The sequence below is a fragment of the Eumetopias jubatus genome, unplaced genomic scaffold (assembly GCF_037043125.1).
Source record: "Eumetopias jubatus isolate StellerSeaLion01/CBP00866 unplaced genomic scaffold, mEumJub1_p1.0 scaffold_11, whole genome shotgun sequence".
In the NCBI taxonomy this organism is placed as follows: domain Eukaryota; kingdom Metazoa; phylum Chordata; class Mammalia; order Carnivora; family Otariidae; genus Eumetopias; species Eumetopias jubatus.
Window position 1 is genome coordinate 108,726,924 of NW_028274817.1, and position 14,169 is coordinate 108,741,092.

General features: G+C 40.3%; 1 pseudogene; it reads right to left on the bottom strand.

The window, feature by feature from the left end:
- Positions 1-9,241: 9,241 nt before the first annotated feature.
- Positions 9,242-9,421, bottom strand: LOC114223613 (thymosin beta-10 pseudogene; annotated as a pseudogene).
- Positions 9,422-14,169: the final 4,748 nt, after the last annotated feature.

Genomic DNA, 14,169 nt, shown 5'->3' on the forward strand with positions numbered 1-14,169 from the left:
CCAGGACCCTGGGATCATGACCTGAGCCGAAGGCAGACACTTAATGACTGAGCCACCCAGACATCCCCCTTCTCTGAACTTACACTCCTCAACACCTTTACTCCCCCGTACATACATGAGGCCAGAAATGCTAGGAACTAAATGCCTCCCTGTAAGAACAGCCTTTGACCAGTGACTGACAGAACTTGGTTTGTAGATATCTTAGTGCCCTTGTCCTTCAGTTGGGATGTCTCTGAGGTGTTGTTCTACTCCACATCCCAAGATTCCCAGTGAGATTAAGCTCCAGTTGCCCAACATTGTTTGTTTCACTTCCCTACTCCTCTACTGTGTCTCCCTCCTGAGATCACACCCTCAGTAAACTACTTGCACTTGAATCTATGTCTATGGGTTGGCTTCTAAGACACAGTTTGGGGATACAGACTCTAAAACATGAGCTGCTCTGTTAGGTGAGATTTATATACACACAATCCACCCTCTTTTATACACTGCCACTGAAGGATATTAGCCTTTTGTGGCAGCTTTTCCCCTTATGATTAAATTTTACTTGATTTCATTTGAAAATGAATGTCAGGGCTGGCCTCTGCCTCATACCCCAAAACCTGCTTCAGTTCTCCCTGAACTGTGTTGATGGGTGTTCTGATGATGACCACCCCTACTACCCTACCCATAGGTTTAGTTTCACTCAACTTCTGAGTCCTCATAAAGGTCTTTCAACCCCACCCCACCCCCACCACACACACACACACACACACACACACACACACACACAGATCAAGGAGTTCTTAACATTTTTTATGCCATGAAACCCTTGGGCAGCCCATGGATACATCTCAGAATGTTTTTAAATTGATAAGATATAATATATAGAATTACAAAGAATAAGAGTTACAATGAAATACGATTGGTAACCTGGACTACAGATAAGAGTATATTCCTGTATACATATATACTGACTCAAGGAACTTCAGCCCTTATCATTTCTCTTCATTTCTCCCATAAGGCAGCGGGGCTTATAATTAAATCATGATTTCGCACAAGTTCTGACTTCAGGACTCCCCATGCTCTCAAGTACCAAGATCAGAGTGAAGATTTTGTGCCCCAAGAGATAAGTCCTGCTTATCCATGTTGCTTCCGACTTAATGTCTTACATCTACCCTGTTTTCCCTTTTCTAGGTAAAACCCACTCATATTTGTGCTTCTTTTATGGATTGTTCAGTTACCTGGCTTAGCTTTCTGCCCTGACATGAGATTCTTGCCTGCCTTGGATTCCTGCTTAGTTCTGGGCCACAGATCTTTCAATATTTTCTCCAGTATACCTCCTTATTATACTTCTAGCTCCCTGGCTGAGGCCCTCTTGATTATGAACAGAGGTACCATTTATGATATCTGTAATTTTTTCTGTAAAATGCTTCAGTATAGCCTACATGATACAAATGTGTCCGTTTTGTTCTATCCTTAAGAGTAATCTGTAATCCTCATCAGAATTCCATATCCTAGGAATGGTGAGGTAAGCATAAGAAAGGCCATTCCAGGGACAGCTGCTACAAATGTCTTAACTACCTCTGTCTCCCATCAACACTAGATTTTTCTAATTAGCATAATTAGTGGTAGAAATGGCTTTTCATTGGTGAATTTTAGAGCTTGCTAATTTGTCATAGGTGCATTTGCTGGTATTCAAGATGTATTTATTGGCTAAAATGCTTTAAAGACACTACCCATCTTTGAGTAAATAAAGAATACGAATCCAACAAGCCCTTTACATTTACCACTAATTGTAGTACATGTTTAAACCTAAACCTGGAAGCCAGTTGGTATTCTGGAATATTCCTATCACCTCTTTAAAGTAGATGGTGCATCAGTCCTACCACTACAATAATATTGTATTTTTCGCAGGTGTACAATTTATTCAAGTTACATATGGAAGCACCAGAAAGGACAGACTTCTAGGATTTCTTTAGTTTGGTATTATATGGCTCTTCTTGCCTGTGTGTGTAGAGGATTTGGTCTGAGACTTTCTTTTATTACCGAGTTGGACGGGAGATGCCAAATCTTACCTCTAAGTTTTGGTGATTCCTGAGAGCACCCAAAATGAGCCCAAGAATTAAGATGACCCATTGCCTTACCTCCTCATTCTAATCCTTAATCTCAGAGCAGTATAGATATCCCATTATGCACAAGACCATCTTGTTGAATACCCTGGTGCCAACCATTCTCCATAATGAGGATTGGGAGTATCTCATTTCATTAGGCTTTCCTCTTTGGTCCCAACTCTGGTCTTGAGTGAATCTTCCCTGACCTTCATCTTGTCCTGGATGATAGGTTTCAGCTCTGTTAAGGCTATTGTTACCATTACTGGTGTCAAATACATTTAATTATTTATTGAACAATTATTAATTGAACACTTTCTATGTACCATGCGGTGTGTTAGACCCAGAGGGTACTTCAGCCAATAACACAGGTGAGACCTTTGAGTAAAGCTGAATGAAAGAGTGAACAAATTGATAAAATAATTTCAGTTGGTAATAAGTACTATGAAAAAATAAAATAGGATTATGGGGTATGGTATATAGCAGGGGGTGGGCTATTTAGGAAAGGATGATCAAAGAAAGCCACTCTGAGCAAAGATCGAGTAAATCTTTACAACTGAGCCATCCAGAGTTACAGGATTAGTAATCAGTGTGATTTTTCATGAGGCATCGCTCTGAGAACCGTAGAGTTCATTTTTAACCTTTTAGGAACAGCCAGATCTTTATCACTGCCCGTACATTGCCTCACAGCTTAACAAAACTGAAAGAATCTCTTTAAAAAAACAGGATCCATTTTGCTTTCTTTGAAACAATATAATAAACAATTAGCACTTTGACTTTTTTCATTGAATTCATCAGTTGGATTAGTTTGTCTAAACTGATTGGTTTAGCATTTTGTAGTTTACAAATAGACAAAATCAGTGGAGATCCGGCTTAACTTAATTAGTATTGATGAAGCCCTGAGAATCATGAAATCTGATGTTTAGAGATCAGTGTACACAGGAAGAAAAGGAGTTCCAGAAAATTAACCCTCAAATGCTCACCTTACACACCAAAAGCTCTCATGTTTATGTGGCTGCTTGCCCATAAATGTTTTTCAAAGATTCTTGGCATTTACATCACACTTACTGTAAAATGGTTTGTCATGAATTGTTTTCAGTTTTTAAACATAAAAATAGAATGAGAATATTACAGTTAAAAATATAATTAATCACCAACCCATCTATTGCTATTAGTTTTACATTTACCTTTTGCATTTGGTGCATTAAAATATTTATGTTATTTTAACCATAGAGTGCATAAAATTTAATATCATGCTTTTGAACCTAGCACTATATTATATGCCTCTTCCATCTTGCTGTATAGTGTCTGTGTTTTGTTTAATGCCTATAAAATATTCCATTGAGCAGTTATACCCTGATTTAATTAGCAAGTCTCCTGTTTTAGCTATTTAGAGTTTTTAATTTACATTGTTATTTGAAAAATATCTTAAAGGATAAGATTATTCCAGAATTTGGATTATTTCCTTAGGCTAAAATCCCAGAAGGAAAATTATTATACCAAAAGATTTGACTAGTTCTAGAGTTCTTTTTTTTTTTTAAAGATTTTATTTATTTATTTGAGAGAGAGAGAAAGGTCAGAGGGAGAAGCAGACTCCCTGCTGAGCAGGGAGCCTGATGTGGGACTCGATCCCGGGACTCCACGATCATGACCTGAGCCAAAGGCAGTCGCTTAACCAACTGAGCCACCCAGGCGCCCTAGTTCTAGAGTTCTTAAAAACTAAAACTGTGATAGCCTATAAAGTTTATACTAGTATTCAAAGCAGCAGTAGTATAGAAGGTTATCAGATTTAACACATACTTAGCAGCATTCATTTTCAAGGCTTTACTCATTAAGTGGGTGAAAAATGTTATCACTTTTTTATTGAACATTTACTTGTTGAATTTTCCCTTTTGTGAATTGTCTGTTCACATCTTTTTCCTGTTATTTGTTGATCTTAGAATCGACCTACTTATTTGGGCCCTTTATAGATTAGAGATGTTCATTCACCCTCAGGCATTTTTTGCCACAAATATTTTTCCCAGATGTCTTTTTATTTTATTCTCTATAGAATATACAGAATTATTTGTCCGTCCTTTACTTTGTGACTATTTCTTTTTCTCCTATGCTTAGAAAGTCAGCATCCTCCAAACAGGTTTTGATAAATGACTAATACAATTCGATTCTGTTCCTTTATATTAGAAGCTTATTTATATAAAACTTTTCATTCATATTTAGTGTGGTGTATATGTTCTTTTTATTGTTGCCCATTTGCTAAAAAATATTATCCCAGTTTTATGTATTATCTTTGCTTTTCCTTTCTTAAAGACATAAAAGGACTTTTTGTTTATATATAAATTTATATACAATATGTTCTATATATTTTAATAGCTTTATTGAGGTATATAGTTGACATACAGTAAGTGGCACATACTTAAGATGTATCACTACCATAATCAAGATAATGAATATATCCATTCCCCTCCAAATGTTTTCTTGTACCCTTTTGTACTCTCTCCATCTTGTCCCTAACAGTGCCTTATTCTCATCCCCAGGTAACCACTAGCCACTATAGATTAGCCTGAATTTTTTAGATTTCCCTATAAATAGAATCATACAGAGTGTATCCTTTCGGTCTGGCTTATTTCACTAAGCATAAGTATTTTGGAATTTATCTCTGTTGTATTGTGTATCAATAGTTCATTCATTTTAGTTGCTGACTAGCATTCCTTTGGATGGATATACCCCAGGTTGTTTATCCATCCCTCTGTCAATGGACATTTTGTTCATTTCATGTTTTTAGCTATTACAAGTAACACTGTAACGCTGTTATGAACATTCATGTACAAGCCTTTGTATAGATATATGCCTTCATTTCTCTCAGGTAAATATCTAAGAGCAGAATGGCTAGATCATACCATCGGTGTGTGTTTAATTTTTTAAGAAACTGTCAAACTGTTGCCAAGTCTCTTTTCTCATATCATATTCCCACCAGCTGTGTATGAGAGTTGTAGTTCGTCCACATCCTCATAACAGGTGGTATGATCAGTCCTTAAGCTGTTCCTAGTGGGTGTGTAATGGTATCTCATTGTGGTTTTAATTTACATTTCCCTGATCATTATCGATGTTGAGTATATCTTCATGTGCTTGTTATCTGTGTATAAAAGTGTAGAATAATGATGTTCCCTTGATGAATTTACCCTGTTATCATTATGAAATAATCTTTTTTCCTTGGGAATATTCTTTCCTCTGAAATTTTTGATTTTAATATAGCTGCTCAAGTTTCATTTGGGTAGTCTTAACATGGAATACTTTTTCATTCTTTTAGAGTCAATCTATTTGTGTCTTTATATTTACAGTATATTTCTTAAAACTTTTGAATTTTTATCTACTCTAACAATCTCTAACTTTTAATGGGGACAATTAGAACTTTTCATATTTAATATAATTATTGATATGTGTTAGTTGAAGTCTGTCATCTTGCTTTTTGTTTTCTATTTGTCCAAACTATTCTTTGTTCTCTTTTTCCTCTTTTTCTGCTTTCTTTTGGATTAAATATCTTTTATTCCATTTTATCTCCTTTGTCAGATTATTAGTTTATAATTCTGTTTTCTTATTTTAGTGATTGCTTTAGGGTTTATAGTACAGGTCTATAATAGATCCCTTTCTACTTTTAACTGTATACCACTTACTATAACTGTACATAACCTCACATATGGTTTAAAAACCTTACCATGGTATATGTATATTTCTCCTGCCAGGTCAGTGTGTGTGTATATGTGTGTGTGTGTTTCCATAATACATTTTTATTATTTATAGACAGTGAATTATCTTTTTTATTGTAGTAAAATATGCATAACATCAAATTTGCCATCTTAGCCATTTTTAAATGTACAGTTCAGCGGCATTAAATACATTCACGTTGTAGTGATCATCACTATCTTATCTCCACATTTTCTTTTATCATCCCAAGCTGAAACCCTGTACCCATTAAACAGTAACTTCCCATCCCCCTCCTTCCCAGCCCCTGGTGACTGCTATTCTACTTTGTCTGTATGAATTTGACTATTCTAGATTCCTCATATAAGTGCAGTCATACAGTATTTGTCCTTTTTCGTCTGGCTTAATTTATGTAACATACTATTTGCAAGGTTCATCCAAGTTGGAGCACATATCAGAATTTCTTCCTTTATAAAGCTGAATAATATTCCATTGTATGTATATACCATATGTTGTTTATTCAGTCACCTGACAATGGATGTTTGGGTTGTTTCTATCTTTTCGCTATTAGGAATAAGTCTGCTGTGAACATTGGTGTACAAATTTCTGTTGAGTTCCTGCTTTCAGTTCTTTGGGGTATATACCCAGAAATAGAGTTGCTGGGTTATATGGCAATTCTATGAAAAACAGTTAACTATATTTTGAAAAGATTTACATAAAAATTTAAATTGTGACTTCAATTTTTAGACCTTCTATATTTACCCATGTAGTTACCATTTCTGGAGCTCTGCATCCCTTTGCGAAGATCCATATTTCTGAATGTTGAACTTTAGAATAAAATTTTCAAATTCTATAAAAATACCATGTGAGATTAAGAATTTAATTCCAGGTCATCTAAAACCTAACTTGGACAGAACAATAAGAAAATAATCACTCTTTCCATCTGACAATATGTCACAATTTTTTATTTATTTAGGTCCTCTTTTCAATGTACCAATAAAATTTTGCAGTTTTACCTATTCATTTTCTACACACTCTTTCTTAAGTTTATTCCTTTTATTGCTTTTAAGGGCAATATATTTCTATTGAATAGATCTTTGTAAAATTATCTTTTATTTCTCTATTATGAAGTTACAGAGTATTGTTGACTTCTGGGTATCAAATATTGTTACCTTGATTAAGCTTTCATTAAGACCAGAGGTTGTTATTTTTAGCTGAATGCCTTGGATTTCTAGGAGTATAATCAAATCATCTCAAAATAATTGCAGATTATTTTCTTTTACTCCTATTTCTTTTACATGACTTACTACATTAATAAAAATTTCCACAATGCTACTTTATCAGAACAGTGAACACATATTTCTTATTGTTGTCCCTGAGTTTACAGGGACTTCCTCTAGAGATCTGTTAACTATAATGATGGCAGGTTTATGATAAAGACTATTAATTATATATATAAATGGAAAAATCTTCTATTTCCTTAATACCTTTCAATGTTCAATTTTAGCATATGCCTTTCTGCAACCGTTGTATTATCAACATAATTGCATTAATGCATGTCCTTATGTTTTATCATTTCTGCATTTCTGAGATAAGCCCTGCTTTACGGTCGTGGGTTATTTTCGTATTACATTGTCATAGTCTCTGTGTTTGTATCTTTTTTAAGGTGTAAGTAATGTGCATCATTGGTTTTAGGCATTTTCTGTAAAGAAGCAGAGAACCTCCTGCTACTCCACAACTAGTCTTGAGGGAGGAAAAATCCACAAGAAAAAAAAATGGATGATGGCTTTATTTTATGGGGGATTCTTTGGTAGTGTTTTTCTTACGCATTGGTGTAAGAGATTACATTCCTTAAAATTACGGTGATTAGCATGACCGTGACTGGCAAATACAAGGTCTAGCTTTGAAATGGGAAATTTAGATAAAGTCATTGAAAACAGGTTTCTGCCCATCCCCTTGCTGCCCTTACAGCCAAAAAAACCAAGGCATTAAATTGACTTTGAGGACTGTAACAGACTCCTCTCTGCAATCCCCACGTGGGCCTGTCTATACAGTCTGGGTAGAGTGGGAAGCAGTGGCAAGAAATTGCTGAAACTTTAAAATACACGTTTTTAAACTAACATCTCAAAACCAAGGTTCACAAAAAAAATAACTCTATTGAGAAATTTCTCTAAAAGTGAAAAATAAAACAATCCTGTCTCTTAATTTACCACTGTCTTCCATGCTTTCCTTTTACTCTGTGGCAGTTTATTGGAAACAGGAATTGCGGTTTTAGTTCTGTGGTGTTGTTTTCTTTTGTTTTGTCTTTCTCTTCACATCCCCAGGGCTGAGGTCACATTAAGCATTTTATAAGTAACCTGAATAAGAGAAAAACTGGGCCATGAGGTAGGTACTAAAGATGAACAAAATGGGGTGTGAGATACAGTATGGCAGCAAGTGAAGCAATTGGAGGACAATGTTTTTTGTCCTTTGAAATGAAATAAAATAAGGAAAAAAATATTCTCTGTGCTGTAATTTTAACAAAGTATATTACTTGTGTCCATTTTTTTTACACTGATAATTCAGGCACTTTTCTTTATAAACCCAAATGTAGTTTCTTTGGCAATTGAAGTTACAGGGATAACATCTCCTTTGTTGACATAAACCATGGGAACTTCAGTTGCATGATCTCATTATCTGATTACAGCTGTGACTTTGAAGTAATCTCTCCGAATGAGCACTTTTGGAAGAGTTGCTGCCCACAGGCCAAGCCGCAGGTTGCCGAAGAGGATTTGCAAAGGTATTTGTGAGCCATGTTTTTCTTTTGGCTTTCTTCTGCTCTATTTCATTAGCGCTTCATTTAGTTTCTCATCAGGCAAGAAACGACCGTGGGATTGATTTTAGTTCTACAAAGAGTGCTTTACCAGGTGGTTCCTGGGAGCGCACCAGCGGATGCTACCGCGGGCTGCTGCACGGGATCGCTGACACGTATGGAGTTCAAGTCTAGCCAATCCTCTTAAAAAGGAATTTCAGGACGAGCTTGAGAAACTCATTATGTTTCACTACATCTTTGAAAACGTGACTTGTTTGCCCTTGGTAAGTAGCAACTTCTATTCTTAGAAAATAAATTTGAAGTAAGTATTGTAGGATCTGTGGGTTTTCACTCATTCTCAGGCACTAGTCTATGGACCATCTCCATTAAAATCATGTAGGAAGCTTTTTTTTTAGTTTTTATTTTATCTTATTTTAATTTTTTTTTTTTGCCATGACACAAGGTGCGTTTCATTTTCATTAAACATACAAATAATTTGCTATAATATCCCAGGGCAAACCGGAGAATTTGGCAGTCCGATTGTGGGGGGCGGTCCCCTCAGAGACCCGCAGACCGGTGGCGTCGGCACGAAGTGCCCGGGTTCACAGTGCAGCTTGTCGCTCATGTCCATCTTGCAGGTGGCTCTTCTTCCTCCACATCACGACTAGGATGCCTCGAAGATGACGGGGGTGGGGAATCCTCTAGGTTCATAGGAAATTTCATTCTGCTTCTCCTGCTCAATGGTCTCTTTGGTCCGCAGGGTGTTCTTCTTCTGCGTCTCCATTTTCTTCAGCTTGGCCTTATTGAAGCTGGCGATTTCCCCCATGTCCGGCTTCTCTGCCATTTTCTTTTTTTTTTTTTTTAAGATTTATTTATTTGTTTGAGAGAGCGAGAATGAGAGAGAGAGTACATGAGAGGGGGGAGGGTCGGAGGGAGAAGCAGGCTCCCAGCTCAGCAAGGAGCCTGATGTGGGACTCGATCCCGCGACTCCGGGATCATGACCTGAGCCGAAGGCAGACGCTTAACCGACTGAGCCACCCAGGTGCCCTTCTCTGCCATTTTCTTAAAGCGATCCATGGAGTTCTGCTCCGAGCCCAGTGCCTGGTGCTCCCACTTGCGTTGCTGCAGCAAGAGACCTTAAGTTTTTATTTTAATTCCAGTCAGGAAACATACAGTGTAATATCAGTTTCAGCTGTACAATATAGTGACTCAGCACTGTACATCACCCCGTGCTCATCAGGACAAGCGCCCTCCTTAATCCCCATCACCTGTTTCACCCATCCACTCCCCTCCCCTCTGGTAACCAGCAGTTTGTTTTCTGTAGTTAGGAGTCTGTTTCTCGGTTGGCCACTCTCTATTTTTTTTCCCTTTGCTCATTTGTTTTGTTTCTTAAATTCCACATAGGACTGGAATCATATGGTATTTGTCTTTCGCTAACTTATTTCACTTAGCATTATACGCTACTAAAATCATGTGAGAAGATATTTAAAACAAAGAATTTCTGAGCTTTTGTTTTATTAAAATAAAAATCCACATTACCAAAATTCACCATTTTAGCCATTTGAAACTGTATAAGTGAGTGGGGTTTTTTTGGATATTTACAATGTTGGCAACTATCACTGCTCTCTCATTCCAGAATATTTCCATCACCTCTTAATTCTATACCTTCAAATTCCTCCCTTCCCTCATCCCTTAGCAATCACTATTCCACTTTCCACTTGTGCACATTTGCTTATTACGGACTTTCCCATAAATGGCATCATGAAACATGTGAAAGCCTGATGGCCAAAAGGAACATAGGAACCATAGCACATGGTACAGAGCAGGTGAGAAAACCGAAGGGTCACTGAAACAATACTGTATCTAAGGGAAGGTGGTACAAAGTACCTTTGGTTTCCCAAGAAGCAGGAAGGCAGGTGGCCTGAGGACCACCAGAACCATAGCACATGGGCAGACAGGTGTTCTGAGGGTCTCTCTAGGGCACCGTCAGGAGGAAATTATGTAAACAGAAGGAGCCACAGTTCCGCAGCATGCAGGCAGTCTTGGTGTCCCTAAGGATCCCAGGAATCCCAAGGAACAAGCAGGCTAGTGACCAGATGGGTCCCCAGGATATCAGTGCTATGGAGGAAAGATGACCTAAAGTGCTCTGGATTCTTCAGCAGGGGGAAGCCCAGAACCACAGTATGTCTACCAACTGGTGCAAGGAAGTTTTTCCCAAAGACACCAGGGTAAGGATACAACCCTAGGCAGAACGAACTACACTTTGTATCATTCCGCCAGGCTTGCAACCCAGAGGGCAGGCAGGCTGGTAACGGACGCTCAGAACATCTGTGCACTGCAGGGAAGACAGCCAAAGTGATCTTATATCACCAGTGAGGGGACAGGCTAATGGCTGGAAGGACAACTAGAAACGGTACAGGAGTGGCTGGTAGTCAGAAGGTTCTGCAGGGGGATTGAGGCAAATGTAAGACTCTGGGTGAAAGGAACCACAGTTCCCCAGCACGTGGGCAGGCCTGTGGCCCAAGGAATCCCAGGAGAAGAGCAGGCTAGTAACTTGATGCCTCTCACCACCACCCTACCAACCATCAGCAAGCAGCAGGACAGGTGGCCAAAAGTTCACCCATTTCTCCAGCGAGGGAGAGAGCTGGCAAGGGTAAGAACTAAAGAAACCGGAGCACACTTGCAGGCAGTGGTTCTCTGGAGGCACTAATATGAGTACAGGATGGCATCCAGTAGGAGTCAGGTTTTCTCAGAATATGGGGAAGCCTGTGGGTATAGGGATCTTTGAACCTCAAGTGGTAGATAGGCTGATACCTGGATGTTTCTCCTCCCTCCAGCCTCACAAGGCATCAGTGCCCTATAGGGGAGGTGGCTGAAAGTGCTCTTGGTTCCGTAGCAAAGTGGAAGGCTGAAAGCCTGAAGTACGTGGGAACCCCAGTGCTGGGTCAGGCTAGCACAGGGAAAGTTGCATGAGACATCATTCTTAAGGATCTCCGGTGGGTAGGAAGAGCCATGTTAACCCAGAACACCAGCAGGCATGTGGCCTAAAGTATCCCCACAACCCCACCATATGGATAGTCTGGTGACAAATAGGCCCACAGAGCATCAGTGTGGTGGAGGGAAGGTGGATAAAATCTTTTCTGTTTTCACATTAACGGGGAAGGTGGTGGCTTGAGGACCACTGCAAGCCTGGAACATACAACCAGTGCACCGTCTTGAGAAAACTCCAGTGAGTGAAAGGAGACATGGTTTCCCAACATGAAAGCAGGCTTTGGTATGGAGGATCCCAGGAATGCCCGGATGTAAGGAGGCTAGTAACTGCATGGACCCCAACTATCATTGCTCTACAAGGGATGTGGCCTAAGGTGCTCTCCCTTCTGCAGCTAAGGGGAAGGCTGATGGCTGGAAAAAAACAGAACCATAGCACTTCTTTAGGTTGGTGTCCAGAAGGTTCTCCAAGTGACAAGGCTGAGGATAAGATGGTAAGCAAAAGGAGCCACACTTCTTTAGCACAGGGACAGGTTTGTGGTCCAAAAGATACTCAAAAGCACAGGGAGCGCAAACTAGCAATCAGGTGGGCACACAGTGCATCATCGTTGAACTGTAAGTAAGGTGGCACAGAGTGATTTCAGTTCCCCAGCAGTGGGGATGGCTGATGGCCTGAAGGATGTAAGGAACGATATATAGCACATGCGGGTAAGTTAGTGCCCAGATATTTGTCCCAGGGCACTGTCACAAGAAAAGGACATAACTAAAGGCAGGCTTATAGCCCAAAAGATCTCAGAAATCCCTAGGCATGGGCAAGCCAGTGACCAGATGGGCTCTTAGAGAATCAGTGTGGTATAGTAAAGGTGGCTTTAAGTTCATCCCTCTTCTCTTCAGAGGGAGGGAGGGTGGGTTTAAGGACCACCATAAAGATAGCACAAGGATGGGATGGAACCCAGAGGGTTCTTTGGAAGCACCCGTGAGAGGATGCTATGGTAGCCTACAACAGCCAGACTTCCACAGCACCCAAGAAATTTGTGAGTGAACAGATCCCTGGGACCTCAATGAGTGGGTAGGCTAATGACCACATAGCCCATCCCAAGAATCATCACACAGCAGGGAAGGTGACTCAATGGGCCTTTGGTTCCCCGGCAAAATGGAAGGCTGGTGGCCTGAAGTATACTGGAACCCTAGCTCTAGGGTGAGCTGATGCCGGGAAGGTTACATGAGGCACTGTTGTCAAGGTATTACAGTGGACAGAAAGAGCCACGTTTCCCCAGAACACCAGCAGGCTATGGTCTAGAGTATCTCCAGAACTCCACCATGTGGTTACGCACTGGAGGAAAAGTGGATGATTTTTTTTTTTTTTTTTTTCCCCAGCAAGGGGGAAGTGAAAGGCCTTAGGGATTACTAGAACTCTAGCCTGGGTGCCCAGAAGGTACCACCCATGCACCACCTTGAGGAGACTACTGTGAGCAAAGGGGGCCATAGTTTTATAACACTAAGGCAGACTTGTGGACCAGAGAATCCCAGAAAGGTGAGCAGGGTAGTGACCAGATAGGCTCCCAGTGCAACAGCGCTGTACTTGGAAGATGATCTAAAGTGCTCTCCATTCCACCACAAAGGGAAAGCCAGTGGCCAGAAGAATAATCAGAACCATAGCACATGGTCCGGTGCTGGTGCCTGGATAGCTTCTGCAGATGGACCAGGGCAATAATACAGTGAGTGAAAAGAGCCACACTTCCCTAGGATGTGGGCAGGCTTGTAGCCCAAAGGATCCCAGGGGGAGGGCAATTAGTGATGGAAGGATTCCTGAGGCACCAGTGCCATGAAGGGAAAGTGCCTGAGATTTCACTCAGTTGTCCAGCAAGCCAAAAGGCTAGTGGCCCAAAGGAATATGGAACCCAAGGGCTACCGCAGGCTGGTGCTTGGAAGTCACCCAGAAGGGCCCTAAGGGCACCAGTGTGAGGCACTGATGTTGGTCAAAGGGGACCAGGATTTCTCAGGCTATCATCAGAACAGTGCATGCAAAGACCCCCAAGCTTGCTTCGTGAGCATGCAGGCAGAGTCCCGTATGAGACCCTACAGCTGGTGCTGAGACAGGACGGAGACTAGAAGACATCCAGAACCTTAAAAGGACAGACAGTATTTGGGCAACAGATCCCATGGGGCCTACAGTGCAAGGATCGTATGGTGGCTGAAGAGACTCTGTTTATCCTAGCTCGGAGGCCATCTGATTGTCTGCAGGAGCCTGTAACCAAGAGTGCAGATAGGTAAATGACCTGAAGCGCCTGGCCACCCTGGAGGAAGGGTAACCAAAAGTATTCTTACTTCCCCAGCAAGCAGGAAGGCCTGGCCAGAAGGAACATCAGGTAGAGGCTTTAAGTAGACCCGCTGTGTTCAACTCAACACATAGTTACTTAGCTCCCTGAATAGGGTATTTCCTGCCTTCCAGGTGTGTATATTATAAAACTTGATACAAAATGTGATTTTTAAAAAATCCATAATGATCGCTAATAAATGCACTGGAGCAATGTTTATCATACTTTAATGTGCAGATAAATCACATGGAGAGCTTGTTAGACATTCTGATTTACTAGGTCTGAG